General features: G+C 39.6%; 1 protein-coding gene across 10 annotated transcripts in view; it reads left to right on the forward strand.

Moving 5' to 3' along the window:
- FHIT (fragile histidine triad diadenosine triphosphatase) overlaps nt 1–20,621 on the forward strand; it is a 1,484,422-nt gene that overhangs the window by 12,459 nt on the left and 1,451,342 nt on the right. For 2 of the 10 annotated variants that reach the window (XM_043886325.1, XM_043886324.1), the window contains exon 1: nt 16,607–16,709. The exons of the other annotated variants lie outside the window; for them this stretch is intronic. The gene's annotated coding sequence lies outside the window, so the exon portion shown is untranslated. Of the gene's footprint in view, nt 1–16,606; nt 16,710–20,621 lie in introns of those variants that run through there. 10 annotated transcript variants of the gene reach the window in all.

Consider the following 20,621-nt stretch of genomic DNA (forward strand, 5'->3'; position numbering starts at 1 on the left):
ACCTGCATCTTGCCTTAGCTAATTTATTTAAGTACTCAGTTTTCTCATCCACTAAATGGAAATAGTAGAAGGTTGTTGTAAGTAGATGACTGTGAAAGCATTCAGAGCTGTTTGACACACCACAGGAATTTAATGATGCTGCTGTTTTGATGTTATTATTATGTTGTTACTGTAATTATTATGTTTATATCTTGGCTCAGTACTTTCCCGTCTCTTTATGATTCAGTTTTTTCTTTCCAAAAAATAGAGATAATAAAAGAATATCTTATTGGATAATTGTGAGGGTTAAATGAGATAATATATGAAAACACATGGGATGCTTCCTGGTATAAAATACCAGATACACAATATCTGTTATTTTAGCTATCATTTTTTAAAAAATTAGTTGCAATATCTTAAAAAAAAGAACTAGATAAGAAAAGGTGATTGGGGGTAGTTACCTTCTCTAATACACGTGCTAAAGCAGATTCCCAGTTGTCTAAAAGATTCCACGTTTTCCCTAAGCATCTCATTTATCATAGGGAACAGTAAATAAATAATGTCAAAACTGTACTTAGAAGGAAGCTGTATATATCCAACGTGAGCTCTTAAACCTGGATGCTGTAGTCTCTTTAGCATCAAATGTTTCGTATACATACACAGGAAACAAAAACACTAACTGGGAAAGATATCTACATTCCTATGTTCATAGCAGCATTATGTATAATAGCCAAGATATGGAAACAACCAAAGTGGCCACTGATGGATGAATAGATAAAGAAATTTTGGTATTATAATACAATGGAGTATTATTCAGCCATAAAAAATGAAGAAAGTCTACCATTTTTGATACACGAATGGATCTGGAAGGCATTATACTAAGTGAAATAAAGTCAGACAAATACAAATCCTGTATGATCTCATTTACATGTGGAATGTTAAAAAAAGAAAAAAAAGGAAAGCTGCACCCCTCTCCCACTGCAAGCCTCTGCCAAACTCACAGGAAAAGATCAGATTTGTCATTATCAAAGGTACAAACTTCAATTGCACAATAAATAAGTATTAGGGTTATAATGTAGAACATGATGATTACAGTTGGCAGAGCTATATGGTATATGGGAAGGTTTTTAATAGAATAGACACTAAGTTCTCATCACAAGGAGAAATTTGTTTTTTCTTTTCTTTTTATTGTATTTTTATGAGCTGATGGATGCTAACTAAATCTACTTACGGTTATCATTCCACAGTAGATGTAAATCAAACCACCTTGCTGTACACCTTAAATTCATACAGTGGTATATATCAATTATTTCTCAATAAAACTGGGAACAAAGGTGATATATACACAGTGGAGAAATGGAAAAATAGAAGACAGCTAAAATAGTGGAACATGATACTTCTGGGATGACAGCTGGAAAGTCGGAAGAAATGAAGCAAGAGATTTTTCCCCCCTAAAGTCTATGTATTTCCATTTGAGCTAAACTATTTAAAGTATTAATTAATAAGAATTATTTTGCTAAAAGTGAAAAACAGAAAAACTAATGTTCCAGGTCCATGATGTATTTCCACATATGGATAACATATATTAGGTAGAAGAGACCTTACTTTTTATCAGGTTACTATGGACCAGGTCCTAAACTAAGCCCTTGTGGGGATTCTCTCATTTCATCCTCACAGCAACTCTAGGGAATAGATACTCTTATCTGTTTTTTACAGATGAGAAAACCGAGACAGAGAGGTTAAATACATGCTTCAGGACACCCAGCTGGCAAGTGGTCGTGCTGAGACGTGGGCCCATGTCATTTGACATGGGAGAGCTTGAGCTCTCCTAGTCCTCAGCTAGGCAAGAGTCAAACCTGCTGGGTGGCTGCTCTTTCTGTATTAATGAAGTCTGATGGACCAAGACAAGGATATAAATGGACCTGCTTTTTACCAATGACATAGCAAATTAACATTCATTCTTATTGTTTCCAGGATCATTCCATTTCATGTAAGGGGATGAATTTCAATATGGAATAGACTTATTTAAGGAAACATCAATATTTTTCTCAAATTGGCAGCATCAAAACTATATTTATGGAATTAAAACATATTGCATTTATATAATGCAGATTCACTTGGAAACAAGATTTCTTTATCTCTCTCTGTAGCTTAGCTTGCAGCTGTTAGCATCAGTCTATTTTTAAAACACAAAAATAAATTGTTTCTTTTTAACTCCTTTGGATCTGCAGACAAATGCTAGACAGAGTACTGTCGATGAGGCCAGCATCTTGGTCAGATGGCCCAGATTACTCTATAAGAAGATGCTATTTGAAAAAAAAATTTTTTTTCTTACCAGCTGCATATGAAAATTAATTCATTTTCAAAAATAAAAAAAGATAAAAATGCTCAAAAAATAAAGTAATATTGGCATTTTGTCCCCTTATGATAGCACTATCAGTGTTTTAATGAATACCCTTTCCATCTTTTTTTATTGCATATGTGTATTTTTTCTGTTAGTGTTCTAAATTGGGATCACAGGGTATATACTGTTGTGTTATCTGTTTATTCATCAGTGTATTGTGATGTGCATTTTCCTATGTCAGTAATGATTGTGAAGTACTCTGTGTTAGAACCTGCAGCTTACCCTAATTGTTTAACAGTAGATTTCCCCACCTCTGCTTCCAATATATGTTTGTTGTTGTTGTTTAGTCACTAAGTTGTGTCTGCCTCTTTGCAACTCCATGGACTGTAGCCCACGAGGCTCCCTCTGTCCTTGGGATTCTCCAGGCAAGAATACTGGAGTGGCTTGCCATTTCCTCCTACAGGGGATCATCCCGATCCAGGGATTGAACCCACATCTGAATTGGCAGGCATGATTTTTTAATCACTGGGCCACCTGGGAAGCTCTCTGATGTATGTTAGTGAAGAATATTTATGTGTATTTATAATGACATCTATAATTCTTTTCTTAGGATATATTCTCAGAATTGGAAATGCTGAGTTATATGGTAAGCTGTAGGAGTAACTATCTGGTTTTCCTTCACCACAGGCAGTGCGCCCCTGTGCACCTAGAATCCCCGCTCACAGCATCTCCTGGCCTCTGTTTCCCAGGAACTTCAGAGAAAAAACTATGGAGCAGGAAGCTGGTGGGAAGTTAACAACAGCAGTCTTCAGATTCTACTCATGGATCAAAATAAACATGTTGGGTTTCTGGTGCCAGCCTTAACATATCCTGTATTTGATATTTAACTCTGTCAGCTTTGAATTCTTTCAGCTGCAAGTAACAGAAAACTTGACTTATGGTGGCTACAAAAAGTAGGGAATTATTTCTTCCATGTAATAAGAAATTTGGGGGGCTTCCGTGATGGTTCAGTGGCTAAGACTATTTGCAATGCAGGAGGCATGGGTTCAATCCCTGATTAGGGAGCTAGATCCCACATGGTGTAACCAAGTGTTCTCACATGCCACAACTAAAGATCCCGCCTGCCACAACTAAGTCCCAGTGCAGTCAAATGGGGAGGGGGGAATATATATATATATATATATGAAATTTATGAAAAAAAAAAAAAAAAGAAATTTATGGTGGCTGTGGCTTTACTTCAGCAGCTCAGAGATGTCAAGGAGAGTCTGTCAAAAGTGTTCTTGGTCTTTTCTAAATGGTCACAAGATGGCTGTGTGTGAGGCAGGCATCATGTTTGTGTTCTGGGAGTCAGGGAGGGGTGTGAGACAGATGAATGAGACACATTTTTGATTCTGGGAGTTGTTAGCCTGATTTTAGAAAGTGGTGCTTTTTTCTCTTTTTGCAGAAGTAATATATGTTCACTATAGAAAATATATTTCACCTATAATCTTACCATCCAGAGGTAATCACTGCTCTCATTTTGGTGTTTATCTTTCTAGTTTAGTTAAAAATGCACAAAAAGGTGGGATTTTAAATTTATGTACTGTCTCATAACTGGCTTTTAAAGTCGGCATCTATCTCACTGCCTTGCACTTGGTAGATGGTTTAAAGATTTCACTGGAAATTCTATGAATACTTTAAAAAATACACCATGAATATTATTTTTCTGTATCTCTGAGTAGTCTTTACAGTCTCTATTTTATAGCATAATTTTTAACAGCTGCATACCCCACATTTGTTTGAATGTTTGATGATTTATTTCACTGAATTGCTATTATTTTACATGTAGATTTGAAAAAAAATTTAACTGTGGCAAATAATACTTCATTGAACATCTGTGTGTGTGTGTGTGTATACACAAATCTTATTTGTTTAGATAAATTCCTTTCAGAAGTGGAATTAGTGGGCCCAAGGAAATGCCAGTTTTATGGTCCTTGGTTTATATTATCAAGTTGCCCTCTTCAAATGGACTATTTTATTTACTACCGGCAATATGAGTTGTTATAACCTTGTTTTACTTTCTTATTTTTAATGGACCTTTTTTTTGAGTGGGTAGTATATTTGTCTGATTCAAAAACCTAAACAATACAAAAGGCATAAAGTGAAATTTTATTCTTATTCCTCTCCTCATACTCCCATGTCTGCCCCCATTTCTCTTATATGTTAACCACTCTGACTAGGTTTTTTTGCATCCTTTCGGTATTTTTTAATGCATTCAGGCAAATATGTATGTAAGTTATTTCCCTTCCTTTCTTACACAAAAAGTAGCACACTGTTCTGTATCTTGCTTTGTTTGGTTTGATGGCTGTATAATGTTCCATTATGTGAATATTCCATAGTTTTACTTGTCTGTTCTCCTGTCTAGGTATATTTGAAACCTGTGTCTTTTCAGGGAAACCGGGCCCAAGTGAACCATTTTATTCTGGCCCTGCAGCTAGACCACAAACAGGAGTAAGCAGCTTTATCTGAATTTCCTAGACCTACTGCCTGGCTAGCTCACATTTTGACTTAGCCTCCCAGGTGTAGTTGGCAGTGTCTGAAATACTCTCATCCAAGATGGGGGGGCGGGTATTGCACAGGTAGGTTTATCCTCTTTGAAAAACTGCTGGTTTGTCCTTCTCTCCTAGTTGTGACTGTGAGATATTTTCATGTTTTAGTTTGGGTAAAGAGTAACCCCTCCATTCTCATCCAAGGGATGATGGCTCTCCTATAGGAAATTATGTCCTATGTTGCTTTGTAATGAATTCATTGTTACAGAATGCCAGGTGTATTGTATGATCCTTTGAGAGGCTCTAGGGAAGAATCCTTCCTTGCCTCTTCCTGCTTCAGATGGCTCTGAGCATCCTTTGGCTTGTGGCTCCATAACGAATGTCCTTCACTTGCCCTTCCGTGTATCTTCGCTCCTCTTCTGTCTCAAATCTCTGTCTTTCTCTTACAAGAACACCAGTCATTATTCTTAGGGCCCACCCAGATAATCCAGAATGATCTCATGTCAGGATTCTTAACTCCATCTGCAAAATCCTTTTTCTGAAATGGGTAACACTTGCAGGCTCCAGAGATTTGATGGAGATGTATCTTTGGGGGGCTACCACTTAGCTCACGACAGGCTTTGAGTCTAGCGCTCTGATTCCAGAATCTGTGCTCTTCCCTGCTAGATCATATCCTGTGAAATGCTGCAGAGAAAGTCCATTTTCTGTTCCACATGGTAGTAAAGGACTGAGGCTTATTCACTCAGTGTTGTTTCTTCATTGCATGGTACAGAGGAGGTGCTCAGTAAAATGAAGTGGCTTTAATCACTGAATTTCCATAGAAGTTATGGAAGCAGTTTTCGTAACTCTTACTGCTTTTCTCCAGGCTGAATATTCTCCAGGTACTTCAGTTGTTCCTTATGTGAAGTTCAGAAGCCCCGCCTTTCTGGTTGCCATCTGATTTGGTCAGTCTTCCTCTTCATGTGACTCCTAGACTGAACTCTTGTTAAGATGTAAGAAACGGGGTAGAAAGGGACTATTAATTCTCATGGTGTGTACTCCATATTTTTAAAAGTACTTCTAGGTTGTATTCACTTTAGAGTAGGTACTAAAGGTGATTTCCGGTAGTTAATAGCTAAAGACAAAGAAAAAAACACAGGAAAACTCTGCCATACTAGTAGACTTACTTAGTCATTGAGTTTTTAGGGCCAAATACAGCCTCAGTTATGCTAACACAAATTTTATTGATTTTGGATTCTGGGGATGGATTTTGAATATGGAAAGAAAAATGGTCCAAATGTCACATTCTGGGGTTTAGAAGAAAGGGCAAGCATACTCATAAATAAATCCAGTTGCCTCTCTCCATTCCATTTTGTTCAGTCCATGGAAAACACTTGTATTTTTTAACAGATGTGAGTGATGATCCACTTTTTTGCAAGAATGAATCAGAATTTTCATGACCAAGTGTTAGAGAAAAGAGCCTTTTTCTTCTCAGTTTCTACCTGTTGTGGCCTGAAGTTGGTAAGAGTGTTTTTTTTTTTTTAAATCCCATTTACCAACTACTTGTGTTAATTTTCATGTACTTGTACCCTGGACAAATTTATGCTCTTGGTGTTGTATGTGCTGCAAGTTTCACTGCTGTCAAAACATGTTTTTAAAAATAACCCATGGGTTTTAACCAAGACAAATTAGATTTTTTTTAAAGTAAAATCCACCGTAATATTTATATCAGCAAGAAGATGTCATTATGACTAACTTTTGCCTGTACATAATGAGATAAGACCGAGGCATACTAGAGGCATGCTAATGCTTTAATTTTTTTTTCTTTTAATCAATTTTTTAGAGGTTAAAACAAGAAAAAGATATTAATTCTCAGGGGTGGACTCCATGGCTTCATTTACTCCATTATACTTCTGCCTCTTGGAGCCCAATTTCTTTGAAAGGAAGCATTTTGTAGAGAAAGTCCTGTGCCTCCTCCTCACCCCTTACCTGGCTACTATTTCTACCTGAGGCCATAGCTTAAACGTCTCTTCTATAGGATAACTTATTCTGACTGGTAAGACTGTTCAGTTCAGTTCAGTTCAGTCGCTCGGTCGTGTCCGACTCTTTGTGACCCCGTGAGCCGCAGCACGCCAGGCCTCCCTGTCCACCACCAACTCCCGGAGTCCACCCAAACCTATGTCCATTGAGTCAGTGATGCCATCCAACCATCTTATCCTATGTCATAAGACTGTTAGTTCTTGTTTTATAAGCCCCCTTAGTACCTTGTACTTCATTTGCAAATTTCATTACATCAGTTTCAATCACCTTGCTACAACTTGTCCTTTACTCCCAGACTGTAAACTCTATGAGGCAGGGGCTGTGTCTGTTTTCAACACTTTCTCTACATCAGCGTCTGGCCCATAGAAGATGCTTAGTGAATTTTTGTTGACTGATGTTGACAAAAGTCATTTAAGGGCTTATGTGAAACAATAACTTTAACAATATTTGCATTCCTTTCCTGTGTGTGTGTGCACGTGCACCAAGCTGATAGCAATGAACTCCTGTTTTCCTTTTTCTTTTTTGGGGTGGGGGTTGGGTACCACTGCATCAAATTACTGAAGTAGAAAGAGCAGTTGACATTCTGTTTTAAAGTGACCATGTATCTGACCCACTTCTCTAGTAATGTCATCACGATTGTATCTCATTGCTGTGGGTTCTTGGAGGCTGACAGGCGGAACAAGTTGCTTTAGCTCACAGTCCTCATCTGTCATACAGAACAGGTTGCAGATTCTTATTATGTGAATGAAATATGGAGAGAGGGATATTTTTCTTCCTGGGCTATCAGAGTAATTGAAAGTAACCGTATCAGGGCACAGGGGACAGTGCAGGAAAATAGACTGCTTTTGTGAAGGGCAGCTCATCGGCTCTCAGAACCACAGGTGTCGCGCCTCTAAGTGCAAAGGCTCGGGAAGCATTTTCTGTGATCAAAAGGCCCAGGATTCGACCAGAACATTTTTTCAGTAAGGAAGATGCCTTGGTTCATGTTACCACCCCTTAGTTGCCTGTTGAGATGCCACCACCATGGGCCTTTGGAAGTGTTTCCCACCGGACGTAGGACACAGGCTTTGTGTATTCTTTAGCCAGGGAAGAAAACCATTTTAGTATTCCAGATCAATAAAGCGTAGTAGAAAACTGGAAATATGCTATGAAAAACCATTAACCAGAGAAATTCTATTGTTCCTGTTTTGGATCAGAAGAAATAATAACACTTGACTGCTCTTCTAGTCTGTGTTTTACAAGCTTGGTCCTGATGCAATGGAATATCAGATGATACTGTGTCAGGAACGCTTTGCCTTCTAAATCGTTGGTCCTGTACATACAAATAGAGCTTTGTAGAACAGTTTTAGTTCCCAGGAAGCTTCTTACTTAGCCCTGGTCGAAAATACTAATGTGGTGATGGAAAGCAAGGTACAGTTCAGCAGTCATTCACGTCATGACTTCGTTATATTTCAAGATAGCTTTCAAATCACTTAGTCGAATAAAACTCTAAAGTACTGTAACTGCCAGGTTGCTTTATCTAATTTATGAAACAGAGGCAAAGGAATCAACAATAACCCTCCATTTACCATTATTAGATTAGCTATTACTGAAACCGCAGAAAGTATATAACCCCTTACTTTGTGTTCACTTGAATTTGGTTATTAAGCTTTGATGGAACTTTCATTTAACCAAATGCCTTTGTTTACAGCAATAAGCATGTTAAATCTTTTGTGTTCTGAATTTGATATGACTATTTTAGTACGTGCCTCCTGCAAAGGCCTGTTAAAGTTACAGATTCTATTCATTTGTGTTCTGTCAAACATTATCAATTCAATCCGGTTAGAGTCTTGTTTTTCTTCTTGACTTTAAGAAATGTATTTTTTTTTGCCATGAAGCTTCTACTTTTTCAAGAATATAATCAGGCATTAACAAACACAAAACTGCTTCTCAGAGCAGCTTCATAAAAATTGATTTTTCAAAATTAAATAAGCATCTGGTGGACCGAAAATGTTTTATACCTGATATTTTAAAGATATTTTGACTACTGCCAAAAGAAATCAATTCCTTCATGCTCTCTCCCTTGTGGATGCCGTCATATGCCACTGGGTTGTGTGGAGCACAGGCTCTGGGAGGCGGGGGGCAGACTTGGATTTGCACCTTGCCTGTTCCACTTACTGCTTGTGACTTTGGACTTCGCCTATCAGGAAAACCAGGTAACTCTAATCACCCTTTCCTCAATATGTAATTGAGCATATCAGTACTATAGTGTTATACATGAGGGGATGTGTGTAAAGAACTCAAAAAACCTGATTTTTATTATAACTCTTATTTGTGGGTGTGTGTCCACACACTACATACATGTTGTTGACTTGATTGAAACTTGCGGATTGTAAATTTGGTTATAATAATGAAAACGCTGTTCTCCTTTCAGGACTTAATGTTCCTGTACTGTGACCATATCTAGAAGTGACATGGAGCATAGTTATCATTTTGGATCTATTCAGAGTTATAGCTTGAAGAGATCACTTTGAAGGTGGCTACTTCACTTGCTGAGATTGGAGCCAGATCCATATTCCAAAGACGTCTTTACTTTTAAAGTGAAACTTTATTTAAATTATTTTAAATTGATGTAAAAACTGAGTTAAAGAGTGTTTTAAATATGTGAAATAGAAATACACAACCTTTCCAATGAGAAGGGCTCCTGTTGACACTTGTTGGTACACTTGAGGAGAAATTTCCATCCTCAACAGAACCATGTAAATTTGCCAAAAACCAATAGCAAAGACTGGATCTCATAGCCTGACCTCCTATTACTCTGCTGTGGATTACTGGTCAGGTGACATAGTGTGGATTTCTCCAAGCCCATACACACTACCCCAAAATGGTGGATATAAAGGAAAGTGTAGAGAGAGCAAGGCAATTAGAGAGAAGCTTAAAAGGTGTGAGAAATAGATTAGTCAGTGAAAAACCATCTTATGTCTGCTTGAATAATGAGTCACAGGAAAATGAAAACTTCTTTAACTATGAAAGTTTCAGCAAGAAGAAAATGTTAGGCCTTCTTGGTGTTAGTTTAATGCAAAATAAGATAGCATTTAAGAAGTCTCTGCTTCAGCATCATATTGACAGTGCCCCTCGCTTGAGTCAGGGATTGGGGACTTACTGAGACACACCATCTGGCAAAATAAGGAAGACCAGTCTTGTGCCAACTGAAAAAGCTGCATCAGTTCCAACTCTTGTGTACTTTGCACATTACTGGTTGCCTCGCAAAACGTTTATCACTTTTTAATTAGGAAGGACTGAAGGAGCTTAGTACCCCGAAGAAAATGTCAACAGCCTAAAGAAAAAGAAATCATCTGCTGGGTCATCAGGGGCAGTAGGTGTTTCACTTTGAGCTTGCAGGACAGTTTCGTACCAGAATCTTTGTTGAGGGGACATGTGTCCTTGGTGTGTCTGCGCAGAACTGGGGGTCTGGTTTTTCTATTATTCTGACAGTTTCCCCCACTTGTTTCTCCTGCAGCATGGCCAGACCTTGAAAGCACATGCCGAGAGATCACCTCTGCTCTGCTTCTTGGCCTGTCGTGTAAACTGTGGCCTGTCATGTTCATTAAAATGAAAATTTGTCGAATGGAATTTGCCCGACTGGCAGAATAGTTTAAATGTCAGATGTTGTTAGGCTGGGATATAAATATTATGTTTCCATTGTTAATTAATTGCAGCGCCTCAGTACCAGTGATCCAAAATCCAATTTAGTCTGCAATAGGCCTGTGGATAAGGGCCAGAGATAATGAATGCAGAGGGAAAAAATGTACTCAGAGTTTCCATTGTATCTGTCAAGGTCCTCTTAGAAAAATAGCAAATTTTGGTGTATCACTACAGTTCAAGAGGGGCAAAACAAGACAGAATTAAGATTCATTGTCTTTTGAAGCCTCTCAAATGTTCCTTACTGTTGCATCTCTTCCGCTGCTCTAGCCCGAGTGTGTCCCAGCATCAAAATTCCCAAAAGATGCCGGGCTCTGTCCCCTTTCTGTGTCCTTTCTGTCCCCCCACCCTGTTGTTTCCGCCTCTGAGTCTGTTGTTATGTTTCCAGCTCATTTCAGACTTGTAGAACTGGGCTCTCTTGTCCTGTAATCCTGCTCAATTCTCTTTGCAGTGTTCATTTTCCTCTCTTCCATTTACCATCAACTTCCTTTCTTTTTCTTTCTGTCCTTTGTTTCCGTCCCCAGGCTCAACAGCCTGTCTGTCAAGTCTGCCATCGTTTGTTAAGATCATTTTGCTTCCAAATTGAGCTGGTGGCTGAATATCACTCAGAATACTGCTGCTCGAACTGTCTGCATTAGAAAGAGGAGCAGAAATCTTGCCGCTGGGGCCCAGACCTCAAAACCGACTGTTGCTGCAAAGCCCTGAGCCAGCAGGCGTTTGTGATCACCATTCTCAACCAATATTTTGCTGAATACTTGCTGTGAGCATGGCATCTTACCCGGCCACCTCTCTGGGTTCCAAAGGCAAGTGGGTGTGCCAAGCAGAAGAGGACTAATTAAGACTTTGGAAGGCAGGGCCACTGTGGTCCAGTGGTCAGGGACCCTCATTTAATTCCTGGCATCCTGGTCCCTGCCAACCTCGTTCTGCCCCTGCAATTATGCCAGCCGAGAAGCGGGGAAGAGAAGATGAACTTTGGTCTGCTCTGAGTTTCCCGGTCCAGCAGTGTCTGTCAGATTAAAAACGAGAGGGAAGGAGGCCAGAGAATCTTCCAGATGGAGAGTTCAGAGGAGGGCACAACCAGACTCCCTCTCGGCAGTGACGTAGCCAGGCCATTCAAGCCTTGGGCCAGCAGCCAGGTGGAGGGCAAGCTGTTGCCTGACCCTGCAGTGGAGTGGAGCAGGGGCCGCCAGAGCCGCCACCCCTGGCTTTGGGTGGAGGTGTTTGCAAACCGGGCGCATGCAGGCCACATGGTGGAAGCGGAGCATTTTATCCCGAGGACTGGCAGGCTGTTGGGAGGTAGGGCCCTCCATTCTGGATTGCTCTTAAAGGATGAGTTCCCCAAGTCACGTAGATAGCTGCAAAAACCAGTTGGAAATTGGTGTTCTCCATCCTCTCTGTTTCTTCCTTTGGAATGAATTAGCCGTGTAGGAAAGGTGACCTTAGATAGGCAGGGGGCAGTCGGAGCAGCAGTGACCCTACATTCTTGGATGGACCTGCATGTGGACAGCAGTTGCAGGCAGCAGGGGTCTGGCGGAGACAGGGTGCACTGACACTCACTCCCCACACCTCTTGATAGCATGATTTTGTAATGAGATTCTGTGTTCATTGAAAAGTATCCCATATGGATACTTCAGGAATAGGGTTTTGTTCAAATGAGAACTGTTTTTTAGACTAAGGTAATCTTAGGTCTATGAAATGGAATAATAATGAATGAGGCTAAACACTGAATGTCTGGTTTAACCTTACTTAAAAGTTGATTATTTTAACGTTGCGTCTGTACAACCTTAGTTTCTCTCTGAGATGAACCTCTTTTTCTCCAATTCAGGTTCTTAGAGTTCAGGAAGGGTTTGTGCTATTGGGAGCAGAGCTATTTGACTTGAAATGTCATCTCATTCTAAGAAAACATACTGAGGCCACATTAGGGCATCCCTGTGCAAATGTCACATTGTCAGAGTGTCTCCTCCTAGGATTAGACTAGCCATGGTACCTCCAGCCCTGTCTTGTGGTCAGACAAATCCAGTGACTACCCATAGCCAGGGCGCCAACCTGGCCAGGGTCATGCTCCCCGAGATCTCATGGAATTTGATTTGTCTCGAACTCTCTGAATGTTAAGATGCTAATTATTGGTTGATTGGTATTCTGCTCCCCAGATGTCACCTAGTGATTTTCCAGGGCTCGTGCTACTTGGCAAATTTATTTTTCCAATGCCTAGCAAATGTTACAGCATTGAACAAGTGTAGTGAAGACGAGTTGTGTTATATTTTGTGTGTGTACATGTTTGTGTGTGTCTCAGGCCATTGAAGTATAGACTTCTGTACAGAGATACTTTTCATCTTAAAAAAGCCTAGAGTACAAATTAAGAAAATGAAAAAAGGGAACAAAAATAAAAAACTAAACTAAAGAATTTTTAATCAGTTTTCAATTTTAATAATAACACAGACATAATTTCTTTAAGCAAACTTCCTTAAGTGTTACGTGCTTGACACTGTCCTGGAGGATGTGGATTCAACAAGGAACATGAAAGGTGTGGCTGTATCAGCTGCAGATGAAAGGTTACTATACAGACATTCAGTGCTTTTGTTTAAGATAAAAATGAGGCACTGACAAAAAAGAAAAGAAAGATGTGGTTGGTACCTTTGTTGAACTTAGAGTCTAATGGAAAAACTTTCATGTACATTTTGACAGTATTGTTATCCATGACAATAACAATAGTTATTGACAATTATCCATGTTAATGACAAAACTAAGGAATAGGGACTTCCCTGGTGGTCCATAGGTTAAGACTCCACACTCCCATTGCAGGGAGCCCGGGATCCATCCCTGGTCAGGGATCTAGAACCTGTGCACAGCTAAGAGTCCGCAGGCCATAACTAAAGATGCCGCATGCTCCCACATGTCACAGACAAAGAAGGAAGATTCCGCACATGCCACAACTGTGTTTGCATGCCACAACTAAAGACCCCAAGTGCTGGACTTCCCTGGTGGTCCAGAGGTAAGAATCTGCCTGCAAGTGCAGGGGACACATGTTCGATCCCTGATCTGGGAAGATCCCACATGCCTTCAGACAACTAAGCCCACACACCACAATTACTGAGCTTGTGCTGTAGAGCCTGCAAGCCACAATGAGAGAAGTCACAATGATGCACACTGCAATTAGAAAGTAGCCCCCACTTGCCGCAACTACAGAAAGCCTATGAGAAGCAACAAAGACCCAGAGCAGCCATAATTAATTGAAAAGATCCCAAGTGCTGCAAGACCCAACATAATTAAATAAATAACTACAAATATATATATTTTTTAAATTTATTTTTTCCATTTATTTTTGTTAGTTGGAGGCTAATTACTTTACAATATTGTAGTGTTTTTTGCCATACATTGACATGAATCAGCCATGGATTTACATGTGTTCCCCATCCCGTACGAATATTTTTAAAAAAACCCCAAAACTAAGGAATGTTCTGATCTCTCCCTCTCAACTCTAAATATATCAGTTTCACAAATTCTGAAAATATAAGAAACACATATACATTGAAATAAAACTTTGGAGAATATATCTGAGAAGTGTCAGGTTTTGGGGATCTTTTCTGCTGTTTCTTGTGAGGGTTAAATCAGTATTGTGATGATGAGATGGTGATTCAGTTGATAAGTTGTGTCCGACTCTTGCGACCCCATGGACTGTAGCCCATCAGGCTCCTCTGTCCATGGGATTTTCCAGGCAAGAATATTGGAGTGGGTTGCTATTTCCTTCTCCAGGGGATATTCCGGACCCAGGAATCGAACCCGGGTCTCCTGCATTGCAGGCAGATTCCTGCATTGCAGGCAGATTCTTTACCGACTGAGCTACCACTGAACTAAATCAGTATGCAGATTCTCAAATAATTCAATGTGTTTAAAATAATCATTTATCATCAGGTAGTTTAACCAAGGCTATGTTTTCCAACTGCCTGGTTTTCACCAGTATGTAGAAAATGATTCAAGAATCTCCTCTTAGTTGAAAACTGACTGTCATTTGAAAGAATGTTGCAATAATTTGTCTGCAGTAATAGCTCACTGGACATAAGAAGGGAAAACAGGGCTGAATTTATTCATTGTCTTCATTCATTCTTGTCTCCTCATTCCTGGGTGAACAGACTTCTTTCTTAGGTATGTACATAGTTGTTAAAAGACTTAAAGGGCAATAACCAATTGCTTAATGTGGCAGTCGAGTCAGGTGAGGACTGCAGAATGCAACAGTGAAGGCAGATTGCTCCATTCCAGGCAATGCTGCCTTACAGAAGGTGCAACTGATGGTTCCCAGAGATAGGTTTTAATTGTGGGAAGACAAATGATAAACAAAAGACTTTAAAAAAAAAAATTTTTGAGAAAAATGTTTCTTTAAATTCAGACAGTTTTAAAGGGGGCTGGGGGCTAGATAATGGAGTGAGGGGACTTGGGAGTGATAAAGATTTTCTGGGCCGCTATCCTCTGAAAAGCCACTAAGATAAATCAATTGTGTTATTGGCCTATGCCTCTCTGCCTCCATGATCATGTCTTTCAGGAGCAGCCAAACCCTAAACTTCTTTGGATTCATTTAAATCTAGTCTGTGTCTTGCAGGAGGTCACATAAAGGTTACAGAGTCCACTTGCTCTAGAACAAAATGGTGATAAGTTACATAGGGGAGTGGGAGAAGGTGTAAATGGGAGAAGGCATTGTAGCTGCAGGTGAAAATGTTCTCATGGCCATTAGAAGTTTAGGTCCTTGAATTTTGGGGTCAGGACAAGCATGGGAAAGAGAGGCAAATTTGAGCAGATATGCTTGACTTTTGTCCAGGGATAAGTACTTTGGGCACTAGAGCAAGAGGTTTCTGATCTTGACCTGTTCTACTTCAGATATCTAGCACAGGTATACGGACAAATGTTTGAGTATCAGAGATATATACAAAGACTGTGGGGTCCACTTGTGCAGTTGACTTTTGAACAAGGAGGGGTTAGGGAGACTGAGTGGTATATATTTGTGTATAACTATTGTTGGCCTTCTGTGAATGTGTCCATATCTGGGATTCTGTGGATTCAATAACCACGGATCATGTATTACTGTAGTACATACTTATTGAAAAAAAATTCCATGTATAAATGGACCAGTGCAGTTCAAACACTTGTTCAAGGGTCAACTGTACTTGTTTATTCAACAAGTATTGGCTGACTGACTAGTGCCAGTATAGAATCTGGGGCTCAAATTAGGTAGGCAGGGTGAGGTTGGCTTGAACAATAAAAGTCATAGATTTTAAAGAGTTTAGACATTAATTAAGATCATAAAACATAAATACAGGAGAAAGTAATAATTTAAGACAATAGAGACTTCCCTGGTTGTCTGATGGCTAAGACTCCTTGCTCCCAATGCAGGGGGCCCAGGTTCCAACCCTGGTCAAGGAACTAGATCCCATATGCCGCAACTAAGATTTCTCATGCCACAACTAATGCAGTCAAATAAAAAACAAAAAAAAAAAAAAAAAAGAAAAGAAAGCATGCATGCCTACAGAGAGGCATTATATGATTAAGGTGAGAACAAAGCTCTGTTTTAAGACCAGTCCCGCCTCCTGGCCCTTTACCTTTCAGGGAAGGAGCCTTCTGTATCAGCTGTTCTTTCTTAACTCTTCTGCTTTCAGCCTCTTGATCTCAACTGCATCTTCTCATCACCTTGACACCTGCTTAGCCGGTACAGTTTACAGACAGTGCGAAGAAACCCTCTTTGAGTCCTTTGTCCTCCTCTACTTGCTACTTTGTTTCCTCCCCTTCACATCTGAACGTGCCTAATACTGTCCTTACTGTCTTCATTTTAATGATTTACACTTATTTCTTAACCGATTCCAAACTGAATTCCGTCTCAGATCACAAAACAGTTCTCATTTCAGTTCCTCAGTGACCTTCACATTGTAAAAAGGGTAGAGCTGGCGCGAAGCTGTGAGGGTGAGAGGCTGTTAGCATGGGACTTTTGGCTCGAGACGATATCGCGAGACAGTTTGCACGAGACTCCTCTGTGTGACCGTTAGCGGGAGAGCGTTAGCGTGGCAGAGTTCTTGTTCAGTTAGCTTTACGGTGGTCCTCGCGACAGAGAGTGTGGTGGGCGACGGGTCTCTGCCTTCTCCCCGAGGCCTTCCAGAACCTGACCTTGCCTGCAGGTGAGCTGAGGGGCCCAGGGACAGGCCCAGGGCTGTGTCTCGCAGAACGCCAGAGCTCTCGTCACAGCCGCCCACTGGAAGCAGTGGCGGCTTTGGAAGCGCCCAGGCCTTGAAGCACTACTGAATCTCTTCCCCCATCCCCACTTTCCCCTGTGACTTAATGACAGTCGCGGACCATGGAGGCCGCAGCAACTGGACACTGCCATGACGGTAACAGCTTCAACCCAGCCACCATTTTGTGATGAGACTCACGCCACAAGTAGAGGCCACCGGAAGTATTCCGCTGACAGCCCCAGCTACGGCCTCAGCTAACCCTCAGCACCTGGCTGACGCTTGAGGGAATGAACCTTCAGATGATTCCATGCCCCAGTTTTCAAGCCTTCCCCCTGAGGCCTCAGGCATTGTAGCATAAAAAAAAATCAGCTCATGTCACTCCATCAGAATTTTTGTTCCCTAGAAACCATAATAGATATTAAATGATTATTATGAAGTCATTTTAAGTCGTTTGCACTGAATCAATACATAGCCAATGGAAATACCTATTCTATTATTGCTAACTTGTACTTTGCTGAATATTAACTCATTTCTACCAACTTTCAGTTCCTATTTGCTTGGTGTATAGTTTTCTATACTTTTCAAAATCTCTGTTTTAGATGTGTTTCTTACAAACATCAGACAGCAAGGTTTTTAAACATTCATTTTGAAAAGAAATTATTTTAATAGATGCATTTAATCTGCTTATTCTGATTACTGACATGTTTAAACTTATTTTACAGGCCCATTCATTGTTGGACTGGTCCTGACATTTGTGTTTTCTGTTTACTGTGTTTTCCTTTGCTTCTTTCTCCATCCCATTCCAATTTGCTGAAAAAAGAGAATTGGTTGTGTTTTCTATTCTTTAGATTGTTCCCTTCACTGGTTTGGATGTTTCTGTTCTTTTGATGATTACTCTTATTGTTTTAAAACTGTGAAATATAATATGCATATAAAATAATTTTTGAAAATGTATATCTGCAGTCTAAAGACAATAATAAGCTGAACATCCAGATACCACTCCCCAAGCCAAGAAGAAGAGCATTATCACATTCCAGAATCCTTTTAGAGAATTCCTTCCTTACAAACTCTTCCCTTGCTCTCAAGATAAATATAGCCTGAATTCTGTATACATCATTCATTCTCTTGCTTTTTCTTCGTAGTTTTTGCCACTTCCATGTTGTATTTCAAAACAAGATAGCATTATTTTTGCCTTTTTGAACATTTTATATGTGGAATAACATATATAGTCTTCTGTGACATGTTTCTTTCATTTTATACCATAATTTTGAGAGGCATACATGTTGATGTGTGTAACTGGTTCATTGATTTCTTGAAGCTGTATAATATTCCATTGTAAGAATCTGTACAAATGTAAATATGTTTTTGTTCACTGTATTGTTGATAGATGTTTCCATTGTCTTTAGTGTTTCTTGGCATCCTAACATTGATGATCTAAACATTTCTCTTTGAGCATATATGAAAGGATGTCTTTGGTTGTGTACACAGAGAAAGAAATGCCAATATTCCTTAACAAGTTCATCAGTAGCTTTAATGCATATCTTTAGCAACTGAAGCAGAATCTCTTCCTCCTAAACAATTCATCCTCCGCTCCTTTGTTCTGTATAATTCTAGCCAACCACTTGTGCATGCTCAGTCACTTCAGAAATGTCCGACTCTTTGTGACGCTATGGACTGCAGCCCTCCAGGCTCCTCAGTCCATGGGATTCTCCAGGCAAGAATACTGGAGTGTGTTGCCATGCCCTCCTCCAGGGGATCTTCCCGACCCAGTGATTGAACCCGCATCTCCTGCGGCTCCTGCACTGCAGGAGGATTCTTTATTTATTTCATCTTATTTGAAAACCCTTAAAATTGGTTGTTATTATAGGTTTTTTTTTTTTTACAACCAGTCCTTATTAATTATTATCCAATATCCATTATTTGTTATTGAATTTACTAGATTTACCACCATACATGCTAATATAATTTGGTGAGCATTGCTTTTTGTTCCTCTTTCCTTCCTTCTGAGATCAGTTCCTTCTTATTCAAGGATACCTTTTAGTATTCTTCTCAGCAAAAGTAAACTACTGTGAGCAGAAAACAGCTTTTTTTTTTTTTTGAAAAATAACCTAGCTGTCATTCTTGAATGATAATCGGTTTAGCATGGCTATAGAGTTTTCCCTGAACTTTTTTCCTTTTGGAACTTAGGACACGTTATTTCACTGCTGCCTTGCATTTTTTTTTTTTTTTGCCATTCATGATTATTTTATTCAAGACAAGGTATTCAAGCAAGTGGAGCCTAGTTTCTCAGAAACTGGGAGGCAGGTTGTTCTCACTGGTTCAATTTAAGGCTTTCTTTCTATCTCTGGTGCTGTGGTTTCCTTCTATTGTATATACCTGTAGATTTGCTTTCATTTAGCTTGTTGAGGTTTTGGTATGCTTTTTTCAAGAGGATTCATATCTTTCATTCTAGAAAATCTGCACTCTTTTTTTTTTTTTTTTATATTGATCTTCTCACTTTTAAGCTATACTGTACTTTGTTAAGCATTTCTATGTGGTTGGAATAGAAAGGGATACTGCTTAATCTCTGTGCTGTTAGACCATAAATCTCTCAGGTTTTACAAAATGTAGTATTTTGTTTTATCTAGTCTTCCCCAAATTATGTTTCTTTCAACACTATTTCAATCCACATAGCCTAGGGGGAAGGAGAAATTAAAAAAACTTTTTTTATGGAGGGATAATTGCTTTACAATTTTGTGCTGGTTTCTATCAAGTATCAATATGACTCAGCCACACATATGCATATGTCTCCTCCTTCTTGAACCTCCCTCCCATCTCCTACCCCATCCCACCCCTCAGCATTGTAACAGAGCACTGGGTTGAACTCCCTGTGTCACAGAGCAAATTCCCACTGGCTATCTGTTTTACATATGGCAATGTATGTATTTCCATGCTACTCTTTTTAGTCATCTCATCCTGTCCTTCCCCTACTGTGTCCAAGTCTCTTCTCTGTGTCTGCCTCTTCATTACTGCCCTGCAAATAGGCTTATTAGTACCATCTTTCTAGATTCCATACACATGCGTTAATATACAATATTTGTCTCTCTTTCTGACTTACTTCACTGTGTACAATAGGCTGTAGGTTAATCCACCTCATTAGGGCTGACTCAAATGCATTCTTTTTACAATTGAGTAATATTCTGTTGTATATATGTACCACAATTTTTTCCTATAGTTTTTTAAAAAATATTTTTAATTAAAGGATAATTGGTTTATAACATTGTGTTGGTTTCTGCCATACATCAACATTAATCAGCCATAGGTATACAAATGTCCCCTCCCACTTGTACCTCCCTGCTTCTTGCCTCCCTTTCCCACCCCTCTAGGTTGTCACAGAGCCCCGGTTTGAGTTTTCTGAGTCATATAGCAAATTCCCACTGGCTATCTATTTTACATATGATAATGTAAGTTTCCATGTTACTCTCTCCATACATCTCACCCTCTCCTCCCCTCTCCCCATGTCCACAAGTCTAAGTGAAGACTTATTTCACTCTGTGTAATAGTCTCTAGGTTCATCCACCTCATTAGAACTGACTGAAATGCCTTCTTTTTTATGGCCGAGGAATATTCCATTGTATATGTGTACCACAGCTCCTTTATCCATTCATCTCTCGATGAACATCTAGGTTCCTTCCTTGTCCTAGCTATTATAAAAAGTACTGTGCAATGAATATTGGGGTACATGTGTCTCTTTCAATTGTGGTTTTCTCAGGGTACATACCCTGTAGTGGGATTGTTGGGGCATATGGTAATTCTATTCTTAGTATTTTAAGAAATCCCCATACTGTTTTCTATAATGACTGTTATCAATTTACATTC

This window comes from Cervus elaphus, chromosome 24 (assembly GCF_910594005.1).
Source record: "Cervus elaphus chromosome 24, mCerEla1.1, whole genome shotgun sequence".
Classification (NCBI taxonomy): domain Eukaryota; kingdom Metazoa; phylum Chordata; class Mammalia; order Artiodactyla; family Cervidae; genus Cervus; species Cervus elaphus.